Below are 11,974 nucleotides of genomic sequence, written 5' to 3'. Positions count from 1 at the left end.
CAGACACCCATCATTGCGTCGCATTTCACCACATTCCAATTTATTCCACAAAACACCTCTCCATTCCGAGAAAATCCTTTCATTCCGTCGAAGAGGGATCCATTCTCTTCCAAAACACACAGAAACCATCTATTGCTTCACAATACACCACATTCCAATCGATGCCACAACATTGCACTCCTATCCGTCGTCTCCCACCACTTTCTATTGCTTTCCATTCTGTCAGAGAAGGCTCGTTTCCATTCCAAACCTCTCAGGCACCCTTTGTTGTACCATATTTCACCCCATTCCCCTCACAGTCACACTCACACATAAACACAGACACTCACACAGTCCCGCAACCTCGCTCACACACTCACGAAATCACACACAAAAACACCCCCACACACTCTGAAACACGCCCACTCACACACTATGACACACACGCAATCTCACACAATCACACAAGTCTTGTATACTCACTCACAAACACTCACTCCTACTCACACACTTACTAAACCAAACACACTCACACGCTCACACACACACAGACTCACAGAAACACACACGTGCATACACACACACAGCCCCTCACTCACGTGAACACTCACTCTCACACACACACTCATAGACAGACACACTCACACTCAAACACAGTCAGTCCCACTCAGACACATCGTGAATCACACAATCTCACACACTCTCACTCACATACACACACTCACGCACTCTCACACATTCAAACACACAATTCGCACACACACACTCACACCTGCACAGCCACACACACTTCCACCCACACTAACATGCACATTCCCGTCAAACACACAGTCACTCACTCAGAGTCAAGTTCCCACTCTCAAACCAACATGCTCACAAACACACTCTCCTTCACTCACACAGAGCCCCTCACACACATACACACTCACACACACTCACACACTGTCACACACACTCACACCCTCTCACACTCACACACTCTAACCCAATCAAACCCACAAGAGCATACACATGCACACACAGACATTCTCTTAAAACACTCAGGAAAATCTACTGCATCACATTAAACCCCATTCGTCTCCAGTCCACAACATTCTACTTCATTATCCAACAGTCCGTCACGTTGCATTGTTTCCCATTCCATCAAGGAAGTCTCCATTCTACTCTAAACCGCTCAGCTTCCTTCTATTGCACCACATTATACCCCACTCCACTCCATTTCACGACATTCCACTCCATTCCACAACGTTCTGTTGCATAGCATTGCGTCAAAGAAGGCAGCATTCGCTAAGAAACAACTCAGGAACTCTCTACCGTGTCACATTGAACCCGATTTCACGCCATTCCACAACATTCCACAACGTTCTGTTGCTTTCTCCTCCATCAAAGAAGGCAGCATCCACTTCCAAACCACTCAGGAACCGTCTGTTGCATCAAATTACACCCCATTCCACTCCAATTCACAACATTCCACTCCATTCTGCAACATTCCGCAACGTTCTGCTGCACCACATTTCACCAAAGAAGGCAGCATTCGCTAATAAACAATTCAGGAGCAATCTTTTGCTTCTCTTTAAACCGCATTTCACGCCATCCCACAACATTCCGCTCTTTTCTACAAAATTCCACCATGTCCTATTGCTTTCCATTCCATCAAAGAAGGCCCCGTTCGTTTTCAAACCACTCAGACACCCTGTATTGCGTCACATTTCCACCCATTCCACTTTATTCCACAAAATTAAACTCCATTCCACAACATCCACCGCATTCTATTGCGTTACATGCCATCAAAGAAGCCTTCATTCGCTTCCAAAACACTCTGAACTGTCAATTGCGTCACATTCCTCCCCATTCCACTCCATTCCACAACATTCCACTCCATTCTGCAGCAGTCCACAACGTTCTGTTGTGTTCCATTGCGTGAAAGAAGGCAGCCTTCGCTAAGAAAGTACTCAGGAACCCTCTATTGCATCACATTAAACCCTATTTCACACCATCCCACAACATTCCAGTCCTTTCCGCACAATTCCACCTCGTTCTATTGCTTTCCAATCCGTCAAGGAAGGCTCCATTCGTTTCCAAACCACTCAGACACCCATCATTGCGTCGCATTTCACCACATTCCAATTTATTCCACAAAACACCTCTCCATTCCGAGAAAATCCTTTCATTCCGTCGAAGAGGGATCCATTCTCTTCCAAAACACACAGAAACCATCTATTGCTTCACAATACACCACATTCCAATCCATGCCACAACATTGCACTCCTATCCGTCGTCTCCCACCACCTTCTATTGCTTTCCATTCTGTCAGAGAAGGCTCGTTTCCATTCCAAACCTCTCAGGCACCCTTTGTTGTACCATATTTCACCCCATTCCCCTCACACTCACACTCACACAAACACACAGAGACTCACACAGTCCCGCAACCTCGCTCACACACTCACGAAATCACACACAAAAACACCCCCACACACTCTGAAACACGCTCACTCACACAAACTCATTCACACACTATGACACACACGCAATCTCACACAATCACACAAGTCTTGTATACTCACTCACAAACACTCACTCCTACTCACACACCTACTAACCCAAACACACTCACACACTCGCACACACACAGACTCACAGAAACACACACGTGCATACACACACACAGCCCCTCACTCACGTGCACACTCACTCTCACACACACACTCATAGACGGACACACTCACACTCAAACACAGTCAGTCCCACTCAGACACATCGTGAATCACACAATCTCACACACTCTCACTCACATACACACACTCACGCACTCTCACACATTCAAACACACAATTCGCACACACACACTCACACCTGCACAGCCACACACACTTCCACCCACACTAACATGCACATTCCCCGTCAAACACACACAGTCACTCACTCAGAGTCAAGTTCCCACTCTCAAACCAACATGCTCACAAACACACTCTCCTTCACTCACACAGAGCCCCTCACACACATACACACTCACACACACTCACACACTGTCACACACACTCACACCCTCTCACACTCACACACTCTAACCCAATCAAACCCACAAGAGCATACACATGCACACACAGACATTCTCTTAAAACACTCAGGAAAATCTACTGCATCACATTAAACCCCATTCGTCTCCAGTCCACAACATTCTACTTCATTATCCAACAGTCCGTCACGTTGCATTGTTTCCCATTCCATCAAGGAAGTCTCCATTCTACTCTAAACCGCTCAGCTTCCCTCTATTGCACCACATTATACCCCACTCCACTCCATTTCACGACATTCCACTCCATTCCACAACGTTCTGTTGCATAGCATTGCGTCAAAGAAGGCAGCATTCGCTAAGAAACAACTCAGGAACTCTCTACCGTGTCACATTGAACCCGATTTCACGCCATTCCACAACATTCCACAACATTCCACAACGTTCTGTTGCGTTCTCCGCCATCAAAGACGGCAGCATCCACTTCCAAACCACTCAGGAACCGTCTGTTGCATCAAATTACACCCGATTCCACTCCAATTCACAACATTCTACTCCATTCTGCATCATTCCGCAACGTTCTGCTGCACCACATTTCACCAAATAAGGCAGCATTCGCTAATAAACAATTCAGGAGCAATCTTTTGCTTCTCTTTAAACCGCATTTCACGACATCCCACAACATTCCGCTCCTTTCCACAAAATTCCACCATGTCCTATTGCTTTCCATTCCATCAAAGAAGGCCCCGTTCGTTTCCAAACCACTCAGACACCCTGTATTGCGTCACATTTCCACCCATTCCACTTTATTCCACAAAATTAAACTCCATTCCACAACATCCACCGCATTCTATTGCGTTACATGCCATCAAAGAAGCCTTCATTCGCTTCCAAAACACCCTGAACTGTCAATTGCGTCACATTCCTCCCCATTCCACTCCATTCCACAACATTCCACTCCATTCTGCAGCAGTCCACAACGTTCTGTTGTGTTCCATTGCGTGAAAGAAGGCAGCCTTCGCTAAGAAAGTACTCAGGAACCCTCTATTGCATCACATTAAACCCTATTTCACACCATCCCACAACATTCCAGTCCTTTCCGCACAATTCCACCTCGTTCTATTGCTTTCCAATCCGTCAAGGAAGGCTCCATTCGTTTCCAAACCACTCAGACACCCATCATTGCGTCGCATTTCACCACATTCCAATTTATTCCACAAAACACCTCTCCATTCCGAGAAAATCCTTTCATTCCGTCGAACAGGGATCCATTCTCTTCCAAAACACACAGAAACCATCTATTGTTTCACAATACACCACATTCCAATCCATGCCACAACATTGCACTCCTATCCGTCGTCTCCCACCACCTTCTATTGCTTTCCATTCTGTCAGAGAAGGCTCGTTTCCATTCCAAACCTCTCAGGCACCCTTTGTTGTACCATATTTCACCCCATTCCCCTCACACTCACACTCACACAAACACACAGACACTCACACAGTCCCGCAACCTCGCTCACACACTCACGAAATCACACACAAAAACACCCCCACACACTCTGAAACACGCCCACTCACACACACTCACTCACACACTATGACACACACGCAATCCAACACAATCACACAAGTCTTGTATACTCACTCACAAACACTCACTCCTACTCACACACCTACTAACCCAAACACACTCACACACTCACACACACACAGACTCACAGAAACACACACGTGCATACACACACACAGCCCCTCACTCACGTGCACACTCACTCTCACACACACACTCATAGACAGACACACTCACACTCAAACACAGTCAGTCCCACTCAGACACATCGTGAATCACACAATCTCACACACTCTCACTCACATACACACACTCACCCACTCTCACACATTCAAACACACAATTCGCACACACACACTCACACCTGCACAGCCACACACACTTCCACCCACACTAACATGCACATTCCCCGTCAAACACACAGTCATTCACTCAGAGTCAAGTTCCCACTCTCAAACCAACATGCTCACAAACACACTCTCCTTCACTCACACAGAGCCCCTCACACACATACACACTCACACACACTCACACACTGTCACACACACTCACACCCTCTCACACTCACACACTCTAACCCAATCAAACCCACAAGAGCATACACATGCACACACAGACATTCTCTTAAAACACTCAGGAAAATCTACTGCATCACATTAAACCCCATTCGTCTCCAGTCCACAACATTCTACTTCATTATCCAACAGTCCGTCACGTTGCATTGTTTCCCATTCCATCAAGGAAGTCTCCATTCTACTCTAAACCGCTCAGCTTCCCTCTATTGCACCACATTATACCCCACTCCACTCCATTCCACGACATTCCACTCCATTCCACAACGTTCTGTTGCATAGCATTGCGTCAAAGAAGGCAGCATTCGCTAAGAAACAACTCCGGAACTCTCTACCGTGTCACATTGAACCCGATTTCACGCCATTCCACAACATTCCACAACGTTCTGTTGCTTTCTCCTCCATCAAAGAAGGCAGCATCCACTTTCAAACCACTCAGGAACCGTCTGTTGCATCAAATTACACCCCATTCCACTCCAATTCACAACATTCCACTCCATTCTGCAACATTCCGCAACGTTCTGCTGCACGACATTTCACCAAAGAAGGCAGCATTCGCTAATAAACAATTCAGGAGCAATCTTTTGCTTCTCTTTAAACCGCATTTCACGCCATCCCACAACATTCCGCTCCTTTCCACAAAATTCCACCATGTCCTATTGCTTTCCATTCCATCAAAGAAGGCCCCGTTCGTTTCCAAACCACTCAGACACCCTGTATTGCGTCACATTTCCACCCATTCCACTTTATTCCACAAAATTAAACTCCATTCCACAACATCAACCGCATTTTATTGCGTTACATGCCATTAAAGAAGCCTTCATTCGCTTCCAAAACACTCTGAACTGTCAATTGCGTCACATTCCTCCCCATTCCACTCCATTCCACAACATTCCACTCCATTCTGCAGCAGTCCACAACGTTCTGTTGTGTTCCATTGCGTGAAAGAAGGCAGCCTTCGCTAAGAAAGTACTCAGGAACCCTCTATTGCATCACATTAAACCCTATTTCACACCATCCCACAACATTCCAGTCCTTTCCGCACAATTCCACCTCGTTCTATTGCTTTCCAATCCGTCAAGGAAGGCTCCATTCGTTTCCAAACCACTCAGACACCCATCATTGCGTCGCATTTCACCACATTCCAATTTATTCCACAAAACACCTCTCCATTCCGAGAAAATCCTTTCATTCCGTCGAAGAGGGATCCATTCTCTTCCAAAACACACAGAAACCATCTATTGCTTCACAATACACCACATTCCAATCCATGCCACAACATTGCACTCCTATCTGTCGTCTCCCACCACCTTCTATTGCTTTCCATTCTGTCAGAGAAGGCTCGTTTCCATTCCAAACCTCTCAGGCACCCTTTGTTGTACCATATTTCACCCCATTCCCCTCACACTCACACTCACACAAACACACAGACACTCACACAGTCCCGCAACCTCGCTCACACACTCACGAAATCACACACAAAAACACCCCCACACACTCTGAAACACGCCCACTCACACACACTCACTCACACACTATGACACACACGCAATCTCACACAATCACACAAGTCTTGTATACTCACTCACAAACACTCACTCCTACTCACACACTTACTAACCCAAACACACTCACACGCTCACACACACACAGACTCACAGAAACACACACGTGCATACACACACACAGCCCCTCACTCACGTGAACACTCACTCTCACACACACACTCATAGACAGACACACTCACACTCAAAAACAGTCAGTCCCACTCAGACACATCGTGAATCACACAATCTCACACACTCTCACTCACATACACACACTCACGCACTCTCACACATTCAAACACACAATTCGCACACACACACTCACACCTGCACAGCCACACACACTTCCACCCACACTAACATGCACATTCCCCGTCAAACACACACAGTCACTCAGAGTCAAGTTCCCACTCTCAAACCAACATGCTCACAAACACACTCTCCTTCACTCACACAGAGCCCCTCACACACATACACACTCACACACACTCACACACTGTCACACACACTCACACCCTCTCACACTCACACACTCTAACCCAATCAAACCCACAAGAGCATACACATGCACACACAGACATTCTCTTAAAACACTCAGGAAAATCTACTGCATCACATTAAACCCCATTCGTCTCCAGTCCACAACATTCTACTTCATTATCCAACAGTCCGTCACGTTGCATTGTTTCCCATTCCATCAAGGAAGTCTCCATTCTACTCTAAACCGCTCAGCTTCCCTCTATTGCACCACATTATACCCCACTCCACTCCATCTCACGACATTCCACTCCATTCCACAACGTTCTGTTGCATAGCATTGCGTCAAAGAAGGCAGCATTCGCTAAGAAACAACTCAGGAACTCTCTACCGTGTCACATTGAACCCGATTTCACGCCATTCCACAACATTCCACAACATTCCACAACGTTCTGTTGCGTTCTCCTCCATCAAAGAAGGCAGCATCCACTTCCAAACCACTCAGGAACCGTCTGTTGCATCAAATTACACCCCATTCCACTCCAATTCACAACATTCCACTCCATTCTGCAACATTCCGCAACGTTCTGCTGCACCACATTTCACCAAAGAAGGCAGCATTCGCTAATAAACAATTCAGGAGCAATCTTTTGCTTCTCTTTAAACCGCATTTCACGCCATCCCACAACATTCCGCTCCTTTCCACAAAATTCCACCATGTCCTATTGCTTTCCATTCCATCAAAGAAGGCCCCGTTCGTTTCCAAACCACTCAGACACCCTGTATTGCGTCACATTTCCACCCATTCCACTTTATTCCACAAAATTAAACTCCATTCCACAACATCCACCGCATTCTATTGCGTTACATGCCATCAAAGAAGCCTTCATTCGCTTCCAAAACACCCTGAACTGTCAATTGCGTCACATTCCTCCCCATTCCACTCCATTCCACAACATTCCACTCCATTCTGCAGCAGTCCACAACGTTCTGTTGTGTTCCATTGCGTGAAAGAAGGCAGCCTTCGCTAAGAAAGTACTCAGGAACCCTCTATTGCATCACATTAAACCCTATTTCACACCATCCCACAACATTCCAGTCCTTTCCGCACAATTCCACCTCGTTCTATTGCTTTCCAATCCGTCAAGGAAGGCTCCATTCCTTTCCAAACCACTCAGACACCCATCATTGCGTCGCATTTCACCACATTCCAATTTATTCCACAAAACACCTCTCCATTCCGAGAAAATCCTTTCATTCCGTCGAAGAGGGATCCATTCTCTTCCAAAACACACAGAAACCATCTATTGCTTCACAATACACCACATTCCAATCCATGCCACAACATTGCACTCCTATCCGTCGTCTCCCACCACCTTCTATTGCTTTCCATTCTGTCAGAGAAGGCTCGTTTCCATTCCAAACCTCTCAGGCACCCTTTGTTGTACCATATTTCACCCCATTCCCCTCACAGTCACACTCACACAAACACACAGACACTCACACAGTCCCGCAACCTCGCTCACACACTCACGAAATCACACACAAAAATACCCCCACACACTCTGAAACACGCTCACTCACACAAACTCATTCACACACTATGACACACACGCAATCTCACACAATCACACAAGTCTTGTATACTCACTCACAAACACTCACTCCTACTCACACACCTACTAACCCAAACACACTCACACACTCACACACACAGACTCACAGAAACACACACGTGCATACACACACACAGCCAGTCACTCACGTGCACACTCTCTCTCACACACACACTCATAGACAGACACACTCACACTCAAACACAGTCAGTCCCACTCAGACACATCGTGAGTCACACAATCTCACACACTCTCACTCACATACACACACTCACGCACTCTCACACATTCAGACACACAATTCGCACACACACACTCACACCTGCACAGCCACACACACTTCCACCCACACTAACATGCACATTCCCCGTCAAACACAGTCACTCACTCAGAGTCAAGTTCCCACTCTCAAACCAACATGCTCACAAACACACTCTCTTTCACTCACACAGAGCCCCTCACACACATACACACTCACACACACTCACACACTGTCACACACACTCACACCCTCTCACACTCACACACTCTAACCCAATCAAACCCACAAGAGCATACACATGCACACACAGACATTCTCTTAAAACACTCAGGAAAATCTACTGCATCACATTAAACCCCATTCGTCTCCAGTCCACAACATTCTACTTCATTATCCAACAGTCCGTCACGTTGCATTGTTTCCCATTCCATCAAGGAAGTCTCCATTCTACTCTAAACCGCTCAGCTTCCCTCTATTGCACCACATTATACCCCACTCCACTCCATCTCACGACATTCCACTCCATTCCACAACGTTCTGTTGCATAGCATTGCGTCAAAGAAGGCAGCATTCGCTAAGAAACAACTCAGGAACTCTCTACCGTGTCACATTGAACCCGGTTTCACGCCATTCCACAACATTCCACAACATTCCACAACGTTCTGTTGCGTTCTCCTCCATCAAAGAAGGCAGCATCCACTTCCAAACCACTCAGGAACCGTCTGTTGCATCAAATTACACCCCATTCCACTCCAATTCACAACATTCCACTCCATTCTGCAACATTCCGCAACGTTCTGTTGCACCACATTTCACCAAAGAAGGCAGCATTCGCTAATAAACAATTCAGGAGCAATCTTTTGCTTCTCTTTAAACCGCATTTCACGCCATCCCACAACATTCCGCTCCTTTCCACAAAATTCCACCATGTCCTATTGCTTTCCATTCCATCAAAGAAGGCCCCGTTCGTTTCCAAACCACTCAGACACCCTGTATTGCGTCACATTTCCACCCATTCCACTTTATTCCACAAAATTAAACTCCATTCCACAACATCCACCGCATTCTATTGCGTTACATGCCATCAAAGAAGCCTTCATTCGCTTCCAAAACACCCTGAACTGTCAATTGCGTCACATTCCTCCCCATTCCACTCCATTCCACAACATTCCACTCCATTCTGCAGCAGTCCACAACGTTCTGTTGTGTTCCATTGCGTGAAAGAAGGCAGCCTTCGCTAAGAAAGTACTCAGGAGCCCTCTATTGCATCACATTAAACCCTATTTCACACCATCCCACAACATTCCAGGCCTTTCCGCACAATTCCACCTCGTTCTATTGCTTTCCAATCCGTCAAGGAAGGCTCCATTCGTTTCCAAACCACTCAGACACCCATCATTGCGTCGCATTTCACCACATTCCAATTTATTCCACAAAACACCTCTCCATTCCGAGAAAATCCTTTCATTCCGTCGAAGAGGGATCCATTCTCTTCCAAAACACACAGAAACCATCTATTGCTTCACAATACACCACATTCCAATCCATGCCACAACATTGCACTCCTATCCGTGGTCTCCCACCACCTTCTATTGCTTTCCATTCTTTCAGTGAAGGCTCGTTTCCATTCCAAACCTCTCAGGCACCCTTTGTTGTACCATATTTCACCCCATTCCCCTCACACTCACACTCACACAAACACACAGACACTCACACAGTTCCGCAACCTCGCTCACACACTCACGAAATCACACACAAAAACACCCCCACACACTCTGAAACACGCCCTTTCACACACACTCACTCACACACTATGACACACACGCAATCTCACACAATCACACAAGTCTTGTATACTCACTCACAAACACTCACTCCTACTCACACACCTACTAACCCAAACACACTCACACACTCGCACACACACAGACTCACAGAAACACACAGGTGCATACACACACACAGCCGCTCACTCACATGCACACTCACTCTCACACACACACTCATAGACAGACACACTCACACTCAAACACAGTCAGTCCCACTCAGACATATCGTGAATCACACATTCTCACACACTCTCACTCACATACACACACTCACGCACTCTCACACATTCAAACACACTATTTGCACACACACACTCACAGCTGCACAGCCACACACACTTCCACCCACACTAACATGCACATTCCCCGTCAAACACACACAGTCACTCACTCAGAGTCAAGTTCCCACTCTCAAACCAACATGCTCACAAACACACTCTCCTTCACTCACACAGAGCCCCTCACACACATACACACTCACACACACTCACACACTGTCACACACACTCACACCCTCTCACACTCACACACTCTAACCCAATCAAACCCACAAGAGCATACACATGCACACACAGACATTCTCTTAAAACACTCAGGAAAATCTACTGCATCACATTAAACCCCATTCGTCTCCAGTCCACAACATTCTACTTCATTATCCAACAGTCCTTCACGTTGCATTGTTTCCCATTCCATCAAGGAAGTCTCCATTCTACTCTAAACCGCTCAGCTTCCCTCTATTGCACCACATTATACACCACTCCACTCCATTTCACGACATTCCACTCCATTCCACAACGTTCTGTTGCATAGCATTGCGTCAAAGAAGGCAGCATTCGCTAAGAAACAACTCAGGAACTCTCTACCGTGTCACATTGAACCCGATTTCACGCCATTCCACAACATTCCACAACATTCCACAACGTTCTGTTGCGTTCTCCTCCATCAAAGACGGCAGCATCCACTTCCAAACCACTCAGGAACCGTCTGTTGCATCAAATTACACCCGATTCCACTCCAATTCACAACATTCCACTCCATTCTGCAACATTCCGCAACGTTCTGCTGCACCACATTTCACCAAAGAAGGCAGCATTCGCTAATAAACA

The sequence above is a fragment of the Manis javanica genome, chromosome 8 (genome assembly GCF_040802235.1).
Source record: "Manis javanica isolate MJ-LG chromosome 8, MJ_LKY, whole genome shotgun sequence".
NCBI classification, from domain to species: domain Eukaryota; kingdom Metazoa; phylum Chordata; class Mammalia; order Pholidota; family Manidae; genus Manis; species Manis javanica.
This window is presented reverse-complemented; position numbering follows the sequence as displayed.